Source organism: Sciurus vulgaris (genome assembly GCF_902686455.1).
Source record: "Sciurus vulgaris genome assembly, chromosome: 7".
Taxonomy (NCBI): domain Eukaryota; kingdom Metazoa; phylum Chordata; class Mammalia; order Rodentia; family Sciuridae; genus Sciurus; species Sciurus vulgaris.
This window is the reverse complement of record NC_136467.1, coordinates 137,891,649-137,910,608: the sequence shown is the minus strand read 5'-3', so window position 1 is coordinate 137,910,608 and position 18,960 is coordinate 137,891,649. Positions and strand designations below refer to the sequence as shown.

The 18,960-nt window shown below is 40.9% G+C and overlaps 1 protein-coding gene across 2 annotated transcripts in view; it reads right to left on the bottom strand.

Moving 5' to 3' along the window:
- The window catches only part of FARS2 (phenylalanyl-tRNA synthetase 2, mitochondrial), a 391,223-nt gene that overhangs the window by 161,657 nt on the left and 210,606 nt on the right, over positions 1-18,960 (bottom strand). The gene's annotated exons all lie outside the window — the stretch shown is intronic.

Here is an 18,960-nt window from a genome sequence, read left to right as displayed (position 1 = left end):
GGATGAAAATAAATTTTTCACAGAAAGTTTCACTTGGCTAATTAGGAAATGCTGGTAAAACATTTATTTTAGCATTTGAATTTTCAGGAACAAAATGAACTGATAAGATAAATCAAAATTCAAAATTAGCAAACTATTACAAATGCTATGGATTCTTACCACATCCATGTGTAACATTATCATATATTTATATTGTCATTAATGTTCAATTTAGTATAAAGCAATTTGAATATATCGTATTTCAGATTTTCCCATTTGAATTCTGGAGGAGAAAAGTTCAAATTTAATTAACATCCAATTCATTAACTTCTGATGATACTTTCAGGAAGCCATCTTAATAGAGAAAATAAGCAAAGCCTTGTCAAAATGGATATTTCAATTAGTAATATCATTATTTGTTGGTATATCTAATTATTAAAATAAGGGACTGGGTTGAAAAGTAGTCACCTCGGGGATTATTTTTCAAATTTTGCCTCTATGGATATAATAAACACAAACACAGTCATTTCCCCCGTTTTATTCCATTCTTCCATGGTTTCTTATTAGCTCAGTAATTCATCACTATATTGGATTGACAATTGAAATTAGATACACTTAGATTTACTGCATTTGTAGACATGCCTAGGCCCATCATGACTACATACATTGAAGTTACACACTATATTTTAGCATAGACTAAAATATAAAATGTTCCATTATATAACTATGAAATCCTAAGGGAATAAGCTATACATTTTCTAGGATGACAAGTTTACAAATTGATCTATGCCAAATCTAATACCACTATAAACTCTTTGGTGAATCACTGATAAGAAAAAGTATAAACTTTTAAATGGCAAAATCTCTAAAGAACTAAACACATATAAATGATTATTCAACTTGAAATATCAATAAAGTTGTCAAACCAATGAATCAGTTTAGAACACACATTTCAAAGAGCACAATACAGCTACCATTTTGGTGTCTTTGACAGAATACCTCAGCTCCTGAAAAACATCCTATGTTTTCTCTCCTAGAATAAAGTGAGGATGCTGTGAAAAGTAACCTATGGGTAGGTGAACAAGGGATGAAAGTTTGGTGGCTACACAAGTTGTTTAGTGGCCCTTAAGGAACATGTAAATTTAGGAAGATCAGAAGGAGCTCACATAAAATCTCCTCTCCCATTAATCTCAGCTGAAGTAGCACACTTTCTGGGCTATCACAGGGAAGTGGGAAAAGTCCCCCAACCCGGCACCTGTGTTGGCAGTCCAGGGGTAACAGTTAATAAGGCAGCCAGCCAGAAAATATGAGCCCCCTCCCAAGATATTTAAAAGACATTCATTATGTCTTCCCATAACCAAAACCATGGGATTAGAAAGAAAAGCCCACACCTGATCCTATTAGGGAATATTTCAAGCTAAGAAATACAAGTCTAAATTTATGGCTTAACAAAAGAAAGCATACAGTCTACCAATTGGTAGGTACCAGACATGGGATACCTACTAGTGGCCCTTGTTTTTTTTTTTTTTTTTACCATTTGTGTAATCATAAATCCACATACAGTAATGTTGTTTGATTCATTCTGTTATTTTTTCCCCTTCCCCCCACCCCTCCCACCCCTCTTTACCCTCTATACAGTACTTTCTTCCTCCATACTTGCCCCCCTCCCTAACCCTAACTCTAACCCTAACACTAACCCTTCCCTCCCCCCCATTATGTGTCATCCTCCACTTATTAGCGATATCATTCGTCCCTTGTCTTTTTGAGATTGGCTTATCTCACTTAGCATGATATTCTCCAATTTCATCCATTTGCCTGCAAATGCCATAATTTTATCATTCTTTATGGCTGAGTAATATTCCATTGTGTATATATACCACAGTTTCTTTATCCACTCGTCAATTGAAGGGCATCTAGGTTGGTTCCATAGTCTGGCTATTGTGAATTGAGCAGCTATGAACATTGATGTGGCTGTATCTCTGTAGTATGCTGATTTTAGATCCTTTGGGTATAGGCCAAGGAGTGGGATAGCTGGGTCAAATGGAGGGTCCATTCCAAGTTTTCTAAGGAATCTCCACACTGCTTTCCAGAGTGGCTGCACTAATTTGCAGCCCCACCAGCAATGTATGAGTGTACCTTTCTCCCCACATCCTCGCCAACACCTGTTGCTTGTATTTTTGATAATCGCCATTCTAATTGGGGTGAGATGGAATCTTAGGGTGGTTTTGATTTGCATTTCTCTTATTACTAGAGATGTTGAACATTTTTTCATATGTTTATTGATTGCTTGTACATCTTCTTCTGTGAAGTGTCTGTTCATTTCCTTAGCCCATTTGTCGATTGGATTATTTGTATTCTTGGTGTACAGTTTTTTGAGTTCTTTATAGATTCTGGAGATTAGTGCTCTATCTGAAGTATGATTGGCAAAGATATTCTCCCACTCTGTAGGCTCTTTCTTCACATTACTGATAGTTTCCTTTGCTGAGAGAAAGCTTTTTAGTTTGAATCTATCCCAGTTATTGATTCTTGCTTTTATTTCTTGTGCTATGGGAGTCCTGTTGAGGAAGTCTGGTCCTAGGCTGACATGTTGAAGATCGGGACCTACTTTTTCTTCTATAATCTGCAGAGTCTCTGGTCTGATTCCAAGGTCCTTAATCCATTTTGAGTTGAGTTTTGTGCAGGGTGAGAGATATGGGTTTAGTTTCATTCTGTTGCATATGGATTTCCAATTCTCCCAGCACCATTTGTTGAAGAGGCTATCTTTTCTCCATTGCATATTTTTGGCGCCTTTGTCTAGTATTAGAAAGTTGTATTTATTTGGGTTTGTGTCCGTGTCCTCTATTCTGTACCATTGATCTACCTGTCTATTTTGGTACCAGTACCATGCCGTCTTGCTTTGTAATAAAGTTGAAGTTCGGGTATTGCGATACCCCCTGCTTCATTTTTCCTGCGAAGGATTGCTTTAGCTATTCTGGGTTTCTTATTCTTCCAGATGAATTTCATGATTGCTTGCTCTATTTCTGTAAGGTACGTCATTGGGATTTTAATTGGGATTGCATTGAATCTGTATAGCACTTTTGGTAGTAATGGCCATTTTGACAATATTAATTCGGCCTATCCAAGAACATGGGAGATCTTTCCATCTTCTAAGGTTTTCTTTAATTTCTTTCTTTAGTGTTCTGTAGTTCTCATTGTAGAGGTCTTTTACCTCTTTTGTGAGATTGATTCCCAAGTATTTTATTTTTTTCGATGCTATGGTGAATGGGGTAGTTTTCATAATTTCTCTTTCTGAGGATTCCTCACTTATGTATAAAAATGCATTGGATTTATGAGCATTGATCTTGTAACCTGCCACTTTACTGAATTCACTTATGAGTTCTAACAGTTTTCTGGTGGAATTTCCTGGTTCCTCTAAGTATATAATCATATCATCCGCAAATAGGGATAGTTTGAGTTCTTCTTTTCCTATTCGTAATCCTTTAATTTCCTTGGTCTGTCTAATTGCTCTGGCTAGAGTCTCAAGAACGATATTGAATAGGAGTGGTGAAAGAGGGCATCCCTGTCTTGTTCCAGTTTTTAGGGGGAATGCTTTCAGTTTTTCACCGTTTAGAATGATATTAGCCATGGGCTTAGCATAGATGGCCTTTACAATGTTAAGGAATGTTCCCACTATCCCTATTTTTTCTAGTGTTTTGAGCATGAAGGGGTGTTGTATTTGTTTTTATAAGTAGGAGAAATTCAGATTTAGTTTGAAAATAAGAGAATACGGGTAGATCCCTGGGTACTGAGACGTAGGCTTTCAGGTGCTTAACCACTGGGGTAGACGTGGGGATGCAGCTCAGAGGTAGAGCACGTGCCCATTGTGCATGAGGCCCTGGGTATCATTCCCAGCACTGCAGGGGTCAAAGGGAAATTTAAACCACTGGTCATGTTAAAACCACCCAATGGCTTCCCACTGTTACTAGAACTGATTCCTAAAAGTTTGATACTGATTGTAGAAAGTTTCTACCTCTTTTCAAGGTTCTGTAGGCTTAGGCCAATCTGGTTGACTAGGTATCTAGAACACATTAAGTGACTTAAGTGACTTCCTGCCCTCTGTCTCCTGTCCTCCCTACCCTACTTCTGGCCTTCAGCCATCAGCTTCACACTGTGTCCTTCCAGAGCCCATGAGCCCTTGGCCACGGCCCCTGTCCTCCTCTTGCACAGTACTCTGTCATCATGGTTGTTCGCCTACTTACTTATTTGATATCTTTCCTGGACATTACAGTCCTTGAGGGTGGGGTGGGCACTGACCTCTTTTTCCTCCTCTAGATCTCTGCTCTCTTGCACAGTCCCTGTTCCCTCAGGGGACTTCAACAGGAGCACAGCACAGCGCTGGCCTGTGTGGGCGATGGCCAGTCATTCCACTCACTCGGCTGTTCTATCTTCCCTAACCACACCAGTGACACAGATCTTCTAGGTTCTTTCTGATATTTATTTGCTTGAACATCTTGACCTATCAGTTTCTAATAAAAGATAATAAAATCTCCCTCTTTTGTCAACTTTATAAATTTTCCCAGTAATTTTATCAGCTTTGTTTCATCTATTTTGAAGCTATATTGTTAGGAATATAAAAGTTTATAGTGTCTGTTGGTGGATTTTGCCTTCTAGCAGTATTTACATACTTGCTAATCTCTACTATGGCCTTTGGCCTAAAGTTAGAACTTTTTATACTACCTTTATTTTAGTTAGCATTTGCTTGGTAAATACTTTTTCCAGTTTTTTAAAAAGATGTTTGTATTTATACATAATATTGGGGCTCCTTTGACATCATTACATATGCATGGAATATAATTTGCTCCATTCAGTCCCCAGGACTTCCCCCTCCCTCTGTTCCCTTTCTTCTACTGAGGTGGTACATTCATATATGTACACAGGACAGTTTGGTCAGTTTCATTCCATGGCTCCTCCCTTCCCCTGTCCCTCATCGCCCCCCCTAAATCCCCATTCTCTACTCCACTGATCTCTTCTATTTGTATGGGACTGCCACACACTTTTCCCCTCATTTTGTTCTAGCTCCCACATATGATAGAAAACATTTGACCCCTGACTTTCTAAATCTAGCTTATTTCACTTAGCACCATGTTCTTACATTCTATCCATTTATCAGCAAATGCCATAATTTCATTCTTCATGGCTGAGTAGAATTCCATTGTGTATATATACCACAGTTTTTAATCTGTTAGTCTGTTGTTGAGCATAAAGATGTTTTTTGTAAACAAGTTCAATTTCAATTAGAATCCGATGACTTTGTTTGATAATGTGGAATGAACCCAGGAATGCTCTACCCCTATGCTACATCCCCAGATCCTTTTTGAGATAAAGTCTCCTTAAGTTGCCCATGCTGGCCTTGAACTTATGATCCTCCTGCCTCAGCCTTCCGAGCAACTGGTATTTCAGGCATGCATCACCACACCAAGCTGTTTTTTTAATTTTTAAAATATTATTTGTTGGCATTTCATAGTATAAAATATATTACATTTACTTAAATGGCATTTTAATTTTCCTCCAGTGGTGCTGGGGATCAAAACTAGGGCCTTAGAGCTACCAAAACTTGCAGGCCCTTGAACCACATTTTAAACAGATTCCCTTTTCTGGGGGGGAGAAAAAAAAAAAAAAAACAACAACAACAAAAAAAAATCAATTATATATTTGAAAAATCTTTGCTAAATAAGCCCAATATTTTTAATACTGTATTTGTTTCTTGCATTCTACCTCTTTTCTGACAGACAATTCTCCATGGACTTTCCATAAAACTTGTGACAGCTTGTACAGCAAATAGCTTTGGAAGGCACAGGTAGTCTCTCCCTGGGGAAGGGGCAGAGAGCAGAACTGTTTCCTTACCAGAATGACAATGTTTTCTTCAGGAACAATGATTGGGCAGATTTACTAACAACCCATCTAGATGAATAGGAGGAAAATAAACAAATGAATGTGGGCAAACAAAAGAGTGGGAGGCTCCTAGGCATGAGGGCTCGTAGCTGTGCCACCAGCCCTGAGCAGCATCCTGCTGCAGCGAGTGTCCCTCCAGGAGGTCAGGGGTGGAGAACTGACACCAACAGGCAACCCTTTGCCTCTGTGCTGTGAGTAACACAGTCTTCTGTCTCTGGGGCAGGGGTCTTGTCATGCTGCCCACACCCATGAAGATGTAGCAGGCTATAAGAGGGGGGAAATCTTAAGTCTTTTCCTGTCCCAACACCCTTTCCTCCTGTGTTAGTCAGCTTGTTGTTACTGGAAAAAATACCTGAGATAATCATCTTAAAAAGAGGAACGGTTTATTTTTAGCTCCCTGTTTCAGAGGTTTCGGTCCATGGTCACTTGGCCCACTGCCTTTGGGCCTGTGGCAAGGCAGAACATCTTGGCAGGAGCACAGAGTGGAGGAGGCTTTTCACCTCATGGTAGCCAGGAAGCAAGAAACAGGAAGGGGCTGGGTTCCCAAGATCCTCTTCAAGGGCACCCTCCTTCCCCAAATGACCTAACTTGTTCCCACTAGGTCCCTCTTCCAAAAGGACCCAACGCCTCCCAGTTGTGCCACAGGCTGGTGACCAAGTCTTCAACATGTGGGCCTTGGGAGACATTCCTGATCCAAACTATAGCACTTCCTTTCCACTTTTTCTCTCTGATGAATATTCTTCAATGGATTTTTTTTTTTTTTTTCAATGAAAACCTGTGGGAGGCAGACTTTCTAAGTATTTCCATGTCTAAAAGCCCTCACACTTAAGTAGTTTGGCAGTGCACAAAATTGTGGGTTTATCGTTGTTTCACCTCAGCACTTTGAGAACATTTTCCTGGTACCTATTAGTAATGATGACAAGTCTGCTGTCAGTCAGTGCTATTTCTCTGTAGGTAATCTGTCTTTTCTTCCTGGCAGTTTGGAAGCCTTGTATCTTTACCCCTGAGGCTGTGTGCAGTTTGACTCTGATGAGGCTGGGTATGCATTTATCTTTATTTATTCTGCTCAGTACACAGAGTGTGCTTTCAATCAGAGAGTTCAGGTCTTATTCCAATTCTGAAAAATTCCAGTCACTACTTCTCTGCCATTTCTTACATTCTTTTTTGTATGTATAATAATACACATTGTGGAACTTTTGAATCTATCTTCCATTTCTGTTAATTGACATATTTTAAAAGTTTTTGTTTTTGTTCTTGCTATATTCTGGGTGAGTCTTTGATAATAGCATCTTATCTATTAATTCTCCCTCAATTAATACTAATAAAATTTGTTTAACTTTTTTCTTTTTTATTTCAATGAATCTATTACTCATTTCCTAGATTTCAATAGTTTTCTTTCTGTATCTACTTACCCCTCACTTCTGCCCATTTTGGCCCCTGACTCAGAATTTCCTGTTGGTTCGTTTCAGTTATTCTTCCATTTATCTCTTTGAGGACATCAGGCAGTTTTTAAGATCATTTTTTATTCTATTTTAATCTGTATTACATTCTGATTCTGAGTGCTGACCTGGAAGCTGACACTCAAAGATCAGTGCTCTCTGGGCCATTTGGAATTTGTGTGTGCAGGCTCTCAAATGGAGACAACTGAGAATATTCTTACTCTTCCTTGCCTACAGGTTGTTGTGGTTCTTCCATTTGAACCCTTAGCCATAAATGGAAGTGAGTGCTGATCTGGGTTCCTGCCCAGTGGTTGCTGAGGATGAGGCCAGGGTGGCTCATCTACTCCTGTTAAGGAGGCTTTGTCTCCGTCTAGCTCTCTTCCTAGGATGGAAGTTTGTAATCTACACAGGTCGTAGCAGGCCGTGGTTCTGGCGCTTGCCTGGTACCTGATGCTGGGCTCTTTCAGTCCTGACCCTCCCCAGGTGTCTTCCCCTCCTGTTGCCATCCTGAGCCCACAGTATTTGCAGTCCAGCTTCTGCTCTGTTTGTTTCTTGCTCACAGCGATGTGTCTTCTTTACAAGAGGAAGGGAGAGCATGATTATAACTTTTATTTTCTCTTTTTAGATTTTTATCTATTATTCTTTTATATTTGGAGAAGGCAAAGTGGAGCCTACAAAGTGACATCACTTGACTCTATTTCCTCACACAATGGCTCTTAACTGTGAGGGAGGATATGATGATAAATTAAAATCCTTGTTCCAGAAAAGCATATATTTTCACAAATACAGAATCTTGCATAGAATTTCTAGGATTCACAAACCTAGTAAAAGCGGTTTTAACAAATCAGAATAAATACTCTGAGCCATATTCAAAACTGTGTCATGCAGTTCGAATACAAATAGTTGTAAAGACTTGTACTAAGAGTTAAAAACAGCAAATGGATATCTTACTAACAAATCACACATGTACATAAACTTTGCATACATCCACACTGTAAAGCATATGCCCTATGATGAGAGAGGCAACTGTCACTTGTCTTGTGGTAGCTACTTGCAATGCCATCATATTTACTTAAATACAAGTTTTAAAAGTCTGCCTTTTATAGGTAGATTTAGAAACCCTCTCCTGAGCTTGGCCATGCTCCTCTCAGACCTGCTGGTGGGTCAGCTTTGGCCTTTGTCATGTGTCACCGTCCAACTCCTTCCTCTGCACAGTTCCCAGGTTGCCCTTCCCCCTCACAGATATGGGTACTGAGAGCCCCTGATAAAAGCTTCCAGCAGTTAATCTCCACTCAGAGTCTGTTTTCTGGGGGAAACTGACCTGAGACCTCAAGACAAATGCCAATGTCACGAAGATAATGGCAGAAGAATTTGATGTGCCCAGAGGGGTGGCAAGCCACAAAGAGCATGAGCTAGAGCAAGGCAGGCCTCTGTCCCACCAGGTGTATGGTGTAGAGCTCTCTACAGATCTCTCAGCAGTTTTGCCAAGGTGTCCTGGCAACCTTATACAGAGGCTCACAGGCCATGGGTTGAAGTCTTGAACGATAGCTCATCTGCGTTGGCAGGATGCTTGTGATCGTCTCATGTTCTGGGCAGGAAGCAGAACAGTCTGGCCAACTTCTACTTGCCTCCCTGTTTCCCGACCATGAGGCACTCTCCCATCTTCCCTTGGATCGGAGGAAGTCCGAGGCTTCCTGCCTCTCTCCTCTCTGAACAGAGCTGTGGAATATAAAACCTCTTGGCAATGGGGTATTTCACAACTTAGGTTGTCATCACTTGTTCTACTAGAGACCAAATTGTGTACCCACAAAAAAGATATGTTGAAACCCTGAATCTAACTCCTCAGAAAGTGATCTTATTTATAATCAAGTTAAAATGAAGTCATTGGGATGAGCCCTCATCTAATATGAGAAGAGAAAATCTGGACACAGATCTGCACAGAGGGAAGATGCCAGGGAGAATGTGAATATGAAGTTGGAGATTGGGGTGACGAGTCTACAAGGGAAGAAATGCCAAGATGGCCAACAGACCATGAGGAGCTAAAAGAGAGATGTGGGACAGATCTGTAGGAGTTACCAACCCTACTAAGACTTGAATTCAGATTTCTGACCTCCACAGCTGGGAGACTAGATCACAGTGTCTGTGTGCCTGGGTAGGGCAGTCCTGAGAAACAAATACACTCTCCTTGTTTCAGTGCTCTCCTTTACCTGTGTGCAGGAGTACGTGCCTTGGGCTACTCTTCCCTCTGTGTCCACGTAAGTAATAAACTGTCTGAATCTAAAAGTGACCAGCCAAGTCAGTCAGGTCTAGACCTTGCCTGATGCTGTAGGCCTGGCATGTGACTGAGGCTAACGCAGCTCAGCCTCTTCATCTGTAAAACGGAGATGGCACCCATCTGAGCACACAGTGAGGCAGATGACAGGAAGTGACATTCATAAGCATACACAGGCAGTAGTTTCCTGGCCAAAACAGACAACATTACTGGCCCAGTTCAACAGACACATAAGTTTGGTGGGAAATCCATGACCTAAGGTGAATTATAAGCTTGCAAAGGGACTTCAGAGAAGAGGTTTAAAAACTGAGGTTCTGGTTTAGTGACACTATTCTATCCTAACTGGTCCCTGCTCCAGGTTTACTCTCCTCACCCCCATATCTGAAATACACATGTTGCCATGGACCTTCTGGGTAAAATCTTCACGATCATTCACGATAAAATAAAAATTCACCAGCCCCCATGAGTCTGTCATAAACTCAGAGATCATCTTATAAGGTCAGTTGGTAACAAAGCCCAGCATGACATACTGTTATTCCAACAAAGTTTGCTTCTACATTGAAACATTCCCCTTGATTCAAACTCCATTCTCTTTTTTAAATGTTACTGACATAGGGTAACAGGTTATCATTCTCCAGGATGCACATTTTTCTGTACTAGTCAATCATTAGGTCAATCTCTGGTTTTCTTCCCTTTAGGCTAAGTTATTATGTTTGCTACTGGTTTTTGGCACAGAAATTATTTTGACAGGCAGTCAAACAGGGAAGGGTCTCTGTTTCTTCTACAAGTTCTCTACAGAGATCCGCAATTTTCAAGCTGACTTAGAGTTGGCTTTTAACCTTGGCCAAGTTTTGTCACAAGATGATTTTTCGATTTCTATGGGCAATGCTTCTCTTCTTGGATTGAAACACAGGTCCTCTTGCGTTTACTGTGATTATATTACTAATAATAGTTACCATTTGTGGGGAGTTTTGTGCCAGAGACTTTATGTACATCATCTCATTAATGCATAGCACAATCTTGTAAGACAACCACTACTGCCATTCCCATTGTGTTCCTGAGAAAATTGAAGCTTAGAGATCTTAACTAATCTGCCTAAGGTCAAAAAGTCGATAAACAGCAAAGCAAGAGGAAATGCAGTTCTACTAAGACGAGGTTGGGTGTTAACTCTTGTTCTGTAAGGCCTCTCATTAAAACTAAGGGTTTTATCTTAGTTCAGGGTGCTTTAACACAAATACCATAGACTGGGTGGTCTAAACATCATTTATTTTCCCCAGTTCTGGAGGTCACAGTTCAGGTCCAAGGTCCATAGGGGCTGGAATGTCCACTTCCTGGTTTAGAGACAACTGTTTTCTTGATACTCAGCAAGGGAAGGGGATGGGGAAAGAGAGAGAGAGATATTGAGAAAGAGAGAGAGAGACCACACACAATTCTCACACATAGCCAAGTACACAGGTGCAAGGTGCTCTGTCTCTTCTTAGCAGGGCTCTACTCCATTCCTGAGACCTCCACCTCCCATGGCCTACATATCTCCCAGACCTCACCTCCTAAGACCATGATATTGGGATATTGGGGTTTGAGATTTCAACATATGAATGTGGAAGGCATATACATATTTGGTCCATGACAAGCTCACAGGAAATAGCTTGTTTTCTACTGCCCTTTCCTGAAGTAGTCTATTCAGCCTAATTAACAATTACGGAAATAAGACCCAAACTAACATTTATCCCTATGGTGCCTTCCATGACATTTCCTTTTCAAATGATTCATTTAGCTTTTAGACTAATTATCTTGATATACAAGCACTTCCAGTCTGTTTATAGTACATGTGATTGTGTTCTTTATCTGAATTAACTTAAAAATCACTTGTACCTATAAAAAGAGTGTGCACTATCAATTATTTGGCTTTATATCCAAATGTTTGACAGCTCTTACTTAAATTCCATCCATTCATTTGATAATAAAAAACTACTTATCAAATTAGGCCGACAGGCTTGGTACATTACAAATTCAGATTATTTTAACTCATGATTACACATTGTCTTGGTCTTTATAGATTTTGTCACTTTGCTCCAATTACTGAACTTTGCTGAGTGCCAGGTGCACACTGTGTTGGACAGAGGTGGGCACAGTTCCTCCCAGGCAACCTTCCTTCTGTTCTTCACTAACTCTAAACATTCTTCTCAATGTTAATAGGAAGTTGCTCACATTTGCTCTTAACTTTTGACAGGATTTTGGTTCTTTTTTGAATATTTGCAGAACAAGTGTTTCCATATTAGAGCCGTGTAGAACCATTATCTTGGAATTTTATGTTCAAGTAATTGTTAATGTTAATATCATGGTCCTTAACTGTCTAATGAACACCTTTAAGTCCTCTCAAATTTACTTTAAACCTCTAGAATGCTTTAAATGGCACCATACATTTGAAAAGTGCTATCTTGTGCTACTCTTGTTGACAGGATATGAGTGGAGAGCCTGATGGATGGCCACATATTGTCCAAGGGACATCAGGGACCCAGAGTAAGCTTGCCTGTTTCCTAACTGAATGTAATGCTCTTAAAATAAAAGACAAAGAAACGAAGGTGCCTCAGACATCTTTGTTAAGTATCAGCTGGGCCTCTAATTAAAGAAGAAATAGCAGACAAATGGGGCCCTGGAGCCCAGAGTTCTGTTTCACTACCTTAGAGCATCTGGTCAAGTACTTATATAGGCTAAAAATGCCAAAAATAAAAATATGCTTGGGGTGACAAAAAATGTTCTAAAATTGATTATGGAGGTGGTTATACATCTCCGTGAGTATGCAAAAAAAAAAAAAAGGAATTGTAGATGTTAAGTGGATGAACTATACAGTAGAACTCACTTTTTTCCCAGTGAATCATGCTTACTCTGAGAGGGACATGTCCCTTCCATGCGCCTCATTTAAAGTGAATGGAGGCTCCAGGTTTGAAGGGTGGGGGGCAAAAAAGGGGGGATCTAGATTTAGGTCTGCAAACATCTGCTAAAGTTTGAATGTAGTTCATCCTCACCAAAACTCACACCCAGGTTTAGTTCTCTAATGCAACAGTACTGAGAGGTGGAGTCTAGGGAGAGGTAATCCAGTCACAAGGCACAACCTCAGAAGGGATCAAGGCACGTCTCACTGAAACTGGATTAGTTATCCAGGTACTGGATTAGTTGTCAAGAGACCAAATTATCATAACAAGGCCACCAGGGCTGGGGATGTAGCTCAGCACTGGTCTAGTATATCCTAGTATTCCTGAGGCCTGGGACTGACACCCAGTAACACAAAAAGAAAGGAAGGGGGAAGGGAAGAAGGGCGGGAGAGATGGGACAGAAAGGAGAGGGGGAGAGAAAGAACAGAAGGGAGGAAAGGAAGCCACCTGTGTGTTTGGTTTCTTCTGCATGTGCCTAGTTGCTGCTGTCATTCACACTCCTGCCACATAATTTCTTCCACTATGGGGTGACATAGCCAAAGGTTTCTTGTCAGACATCGACATCATTCTGCTAGGACTTTCCAGCTACCAGAATCACAAACCAAATAAGCCTATCTTCCTTATAAAGTACCCAATCTCAGGTATTTTGTTATAGCAACATGAAATAGGCCAAGAAAACACCCAACTATAAGTTTAACCTCAAAATGATATATACTTAGAGCATGAACTCTAAAAGCAGGCTTGCAACTTCTTTCTCATTTTACATCATCTCAGTTTCTTAAAGTCCCCCATTCTGATAAGGAATGTTTATGCTATGTGGCAAGACTGAGGGGCAGCCAGGAAAAGTAACTTTCACTTGCCTAAATTCATACAAAGAGTCTTCTGACTATCCCAGTTGTTAGAGAAAAGTGAACAAAAACAGAACCTGTAGATTTTAAGGCAATTTCCAAAGACTTGCTCAAGATAGAATAAGGAACAAATTTCTTTTCAAAGAATGGATTCCCTTGGATCTGACCTGTTCCTTCCTTCCTTCCCCACTTCCTTTCCTCCCTCCCCCAGATCCCTGTCTAGTCTAGGACCTTTAGGACCAGATCCCTTGACACAAATATCTTTTAGTATTTCTTCCTAAGAATTAACAATATTTCAGTTGTTTCTTGGCAATGAGTCCCTCTGCCCAGGGGACAGATGTCCATCCTGTGCCTGTGTGGGAGCTCTGTTCTCTATCCACATGGTGTCAGAAATACCCAGGAAAAGTAGGTTGGGCTGAATTAATAACTTTTTAAAACATTCATTGATTTGATATTTCTAGAAAATAGTCTAACATCAGTTCTCAATCACAGGGTAGAAATGGAAAGCGAACAAAAAAGTTGTATTTTAAATATTTTAATATTAAATATTATGATATAATATTTATTTAATATAATAATTTAGGAATATAATAAAATATTTAATATTTTAAAACAAAAGTTTAGCTGCTCTGAGCAAGAAAAGGGGAGTCAAAGGAAGGGAGAGGAAAACATGCAGAGCAAAGGCCTGGTGATAACTCTGTAGGAGAGTGGTGGCTTCACAGGTATCCACTGCACTATTCTGCTATTACATTTGAACACTGTATATGTTCTAAATACCAAATATTATATAAAAGAGAAAGCTAAAGGAAAAAGCATATCAACGCTTAGTTATCACCTAGAGAAATAACATAATGGAAGGAAATATTAGCTTCAGTCAAAGCAACTTTGTTTTAATTTATTTTTTTCTTGATTTAAAATAAAATTCCAGTGGCTAATATTAGGGTCTACTTCAACAAACAAGACAGTGAACTTGACTTTGCTGCTTTAGGAAAAATGTGAAGCATCGTTTTCCTTTGCACCAAATTCAAACAAGTTCAACTAATTCTATAACTAAGTTCATGGAGGGTGAGATGATGCCTTAGTTCAGGAAGTTGAACCTGGGGCTCTGATGGAGGAACATCCCTGAGCTCATGTGATGGCCTGCAGAAGAACGTGCAGGTCGTCAGCATCTGAGAATACTATCACTAGCACCCACCAGGCAACTACCATGTGCCTTGCCTGGGCTGCCTGCACTGGCACTCAGAAGCCACCATGCTTCCCTAGGGCCCACAGATCAGAGCAAAGGAGACCATAAGAAATGGTCAGTGCAAAATGTAATACGTGCAAAAGGGGCATATGCCCCAGGGCAGAGGCACACTCAGCCGTGTGCAAGTGTGCTCAAAGCCTATGTTTGGCCATCACATTCATCTCTACTTTCTAGAGGCAACCACACCTTCCAGGAAGTACAGTCTCAGTAAGGTTAAGTTTATTCAAATAACAAAATATGGGTGCATATTCAGGAGTTTCTGGCCATCTGTCAGATCAAAAGGCAACAGGGAAAGGAAGAAAGTCACTATGTATTTTCCAGAGGAGCTTCATCCGGAGAGGCAGCAGCTCCAGGGCCAGGTGTGCTGCCTCTGCCCAGCCACACATACCAGCTCTACACAACCAGGTTTCCTCATCTGCAAAAGCAGGTGCTTAGTACCTCACAAACTGTTGTCCAATCAAAACTGTCTCACAGGGCATCATAAGGGATACTGTGAAAGATCTGAATCATTGTGAAGTTCTGACTTTAATCATATTATCAAGGGAAAACCTGATAAAGATTATTAGTGGGGTCTCTCCTTCCTGAAGTTTAAATTTTGGTAACCTGAGTCCCATAGTCCTGTCCCTTGGAGACCAGAAGGGAACCCAGCAGGGGCATTTAGTGAATGCATCCATGTACTGTCTTCCAGGGTGTCCCCAATATCAGCTCTACTCAAATAACAATTCTTTCCTTTCCAAAAATGACCCTGAGCTTGTCAGTTTAAGAATTTGAACTATTTGGAATCAGAAAAATGCATTTTTTAGAGTTCTATCAAATAAATCCCACAAAATACCACTGAGGCTCTGAGCAATCACCAATCAAGAAATAACATTCTAATTCCATTAATAATGAATATCCTTTCTGCAAAATAAATAATGTTTCTATATAAAGGATCAATCATGTAGCCAAATTTCCAGATTTTTTCTAAAATCCGCCATATATCTTGGTTACCTGTGTGTGATAAAACTTTCTCTCCCCATCCGCACATGCAGCAGGCAGATGGTGCAATCCAGATTTTGCGGATGGGGAAAGGGAAGTGAGGAAGCTGCAGTGCTTGGGTGTGGGAAAGAGCGAGAACAGAGAGGGATCTGAGCACGGGATCCCCAGCTACCCAGCTCTCCCCTAAATCCATAAATCACAGAAGCAGCCCTTCTTCATGAAGGCCTCCCTGCATGTGCTGAAACCCCAGCAGGTGTGTCACCTCTCAAGTCTCCTAGGATCTCTCTATTCCTATTGACTCAGGAAACTCCTTCATAAAACAGGAATAAAATCCTCACTCATCAAATGATCATAAAGGTTAAATGGGTCAACATAAAGATGCTCCTCTACCTGCAATGGGTTGTGTCCTGACGAACCCACTAGGAAGCTCAAAATACGTAAGTGGAAAACGCATAAGACTAACTGACAGACGACTCTAGCTTACTAGCATAGCACACTAGAGAGCATCGGGTGTTGTGATCAGAGGGCTGATCAGGTTGCTCAGTATTGCCACAGAGGATCGGACCGAGTATTGCTAGCCTGGGGAAAGATTCACAGTGAAAAAGTATGGTTTCCACTGAATGCCCATCATGGTAAAGTCAAAATGATGGTAAGTCAAACCATCATAAGTCAGGCATAGTCTGTATAAAAATTCTTATATGCAGAAAACACCGTAAAAGGTAAGCTCTCCCTCTGTATTTTGTAAGACTGTGTAAGATTCATCAGACTGACAACAAATTAATAATTACCACTTAGTGCTTCCATATGCCAGACCTGGCTTCCTCATTTCATCTTTGCATGAGGCCTAGGAGGGAGGTCTCTCAGCTGTTACAACTTGCTAGTTTTTGTGACCTCAGGCAGCTCATTAATTGATCAGTACCCCATCTCCAAAAAAGGGATCATCCTAGTCACCATGAAGCCATGTAGTAACTACATGTTTGTGATCTTATTTCTTACTCATGCATGGATGAACCATGACTGGACTCAGATCCAACTGCTTCTCCAGCCTCATGTTGTGCCACTTATCATTATGGTCTGTAATCTACAGTAGAATACACACATCTGTTCACGTCACTTGATCATATGAGTTTCAAGGCAGGGACCACATTTTATCCCTCTATTAAGTAAGGTGATGAACATCTAATGGAAATAACTAACACCTGTGGAACTGAATGAAGAAGAAATTCTGTGGCTCTTTTCGTGACTCCTGGGTTCACCAAGCTTGATTTGGCTGAGGTACCAAGGAAGCTGGTTCTTGGGGCATGGAAGCAGGAGACCAGAAGGGCCAGTGGAGAAATGCTGACAGAAGAGAAAATCTACTAGAAAGAGCAAATGATTGGAGGTGGAGCTGGGACATATTTCTCACTCAGTTACATTCATCAAAGAATTAAGGAAACGATCTCTTCTGGCAGAAAGGATAAAGGGATTAGAAAATGGCAACTTGGAACTGCTGAAGGCAGGCCTTTTAGAGTTGACTGAGATGGAGAAAAGAAACAACAGAAAGCTCCAAACTCAGAGCAGCAAGGAGGGGCCTTGGGATTTGCTCTTAGAATGAAGAAGTTCACCTGGTGTACTGAGCTCTTGCTTAGCTCCAAGCCCACCTTTCTGTGCTCTGTTGCATGAGCTGGGCTGGGCTCTGCAAAGGGCACTTCTCCTTTGCCAGTGGCTCTCTATCAGGCCCTACCAATTGGGCCTAGATGGGAGGCTGCAGGCTGGAGGAGGGAGAAAGGATCTCGCCTCCCTGCTGGCTGTCCACTCCTGTCAGGGTCCCCAGTAGCACCAGTTCTGTACACCGGGAGCATCAGTTTGACCATGAGCAGCATTCGAAACTAGACTGCAATTTTTCCAGTGTCAGCAGGACTAGCCTCATTGTATTCTCCAGAGATGCCAGCACAGCTCGTGATGCCCCTCTTCTGAGGCTGGGTCTTAGTGTCTGAGCTCAGAGACACCCCCTCTTCTGAGATGTGTGCCTCAGCTCCAAGAGACCCCTCTAAAAAGCTAATGTTAAGGGGTATTAATTTCACCCCATTCCTTTGTTCTCTCAGTTCTACAGGGGAAGCTGGATCTGGAGTTGCTGCCTCTATAATTCCTTCTTAGAAATTATGACTTATTAGACTTATTAGTTACCTTCTTCTAATATTTTTTAGTCAATTCTTGGTATTAAAAAAAAAAAAAACAAACAAAAACAACACATGATGATAGGGCTTCTGCCTCTTGCCTGGACCCTGATTTACACAACTAGAATGAAAAAGATTGACCTATAAGAGTCTATGGTCTCTATTCCTGTTACCATGCCAGATTCTAATGAATTACAGAAAAAAGATCCAGAAAAACCAATTTGCAATGTGAATCTAAACAAATGAAAAAAAAAAAAAGGTGTTGAGAAAGTTGCTCAGGGAATAACTGAATTGCTTCTGGCACAAATTCTCTGGTCATTCAGGGGAACTTCAAAGGTATAACTCTGCCTCCTTCTTTTATATACTCAACAAACACTCTCTAAGAACTAAATCCTGCACTAAAGTAACCCAATTCCTGTGAAGGAAAAGACATCAGACCTCTGAGCCTTCAGGTTTCTTTCCATTCCTTTCTCAGATAAAACTCTGGTATCAGAAGAAATTCCAGTAAAGTGAACCAACAGCAGTAAGCACCTGGAGGGTTACGGTTTCCAGGCTGATGGAACAGGACTGGCGGGACATGTCACATACACCTGTCACATAGCACTGACTCCTTTCATGCTGCTGCAAGTCCAGCTACCTGCTGCCCTGCAAGGCCATCATTAATTGTGTGTGATCGATAGCACTGAGAAAGAACCCTGTGGCCTCATCAGCATGGGTTTCCTCCACTAGTCTCCTGTCCCCACTGCCTCTCCACTGCCCACAATGTCATGAGAAATTTAGCCTGAGCCTGAGTAAAATGGAATCAAACATTTTCCTATGGGCTATTTTTCAATAACTTCTTCCCCAAATAACCTGAGGATTGAAAATGGTTTGCAATGCTTCACTGTTATCGATATGTGACAGGTAATATGTAGACAGCCTTTGTTCCTGTGGAAAGTGTGACAAACCTGAATTTGACAAGCCAGATAAGATGTAATTTCTTCGTGGCATGTCCAAGGTTCTGAATATCTTTTATTTCTTTCTTGACTTCCTTCTTTCTCTCTCCCCACCTCTGGAGAGGGAGGTGAAAAGGGTGGGAGAAAGGAAGAAACTGACTCCTCATTTCATTTGCAGGTTGGAGCTGCAATATTTTCCCAAGTTTTTTTCTTTGCTGCATCTATTTTCTTATGGATTACTAC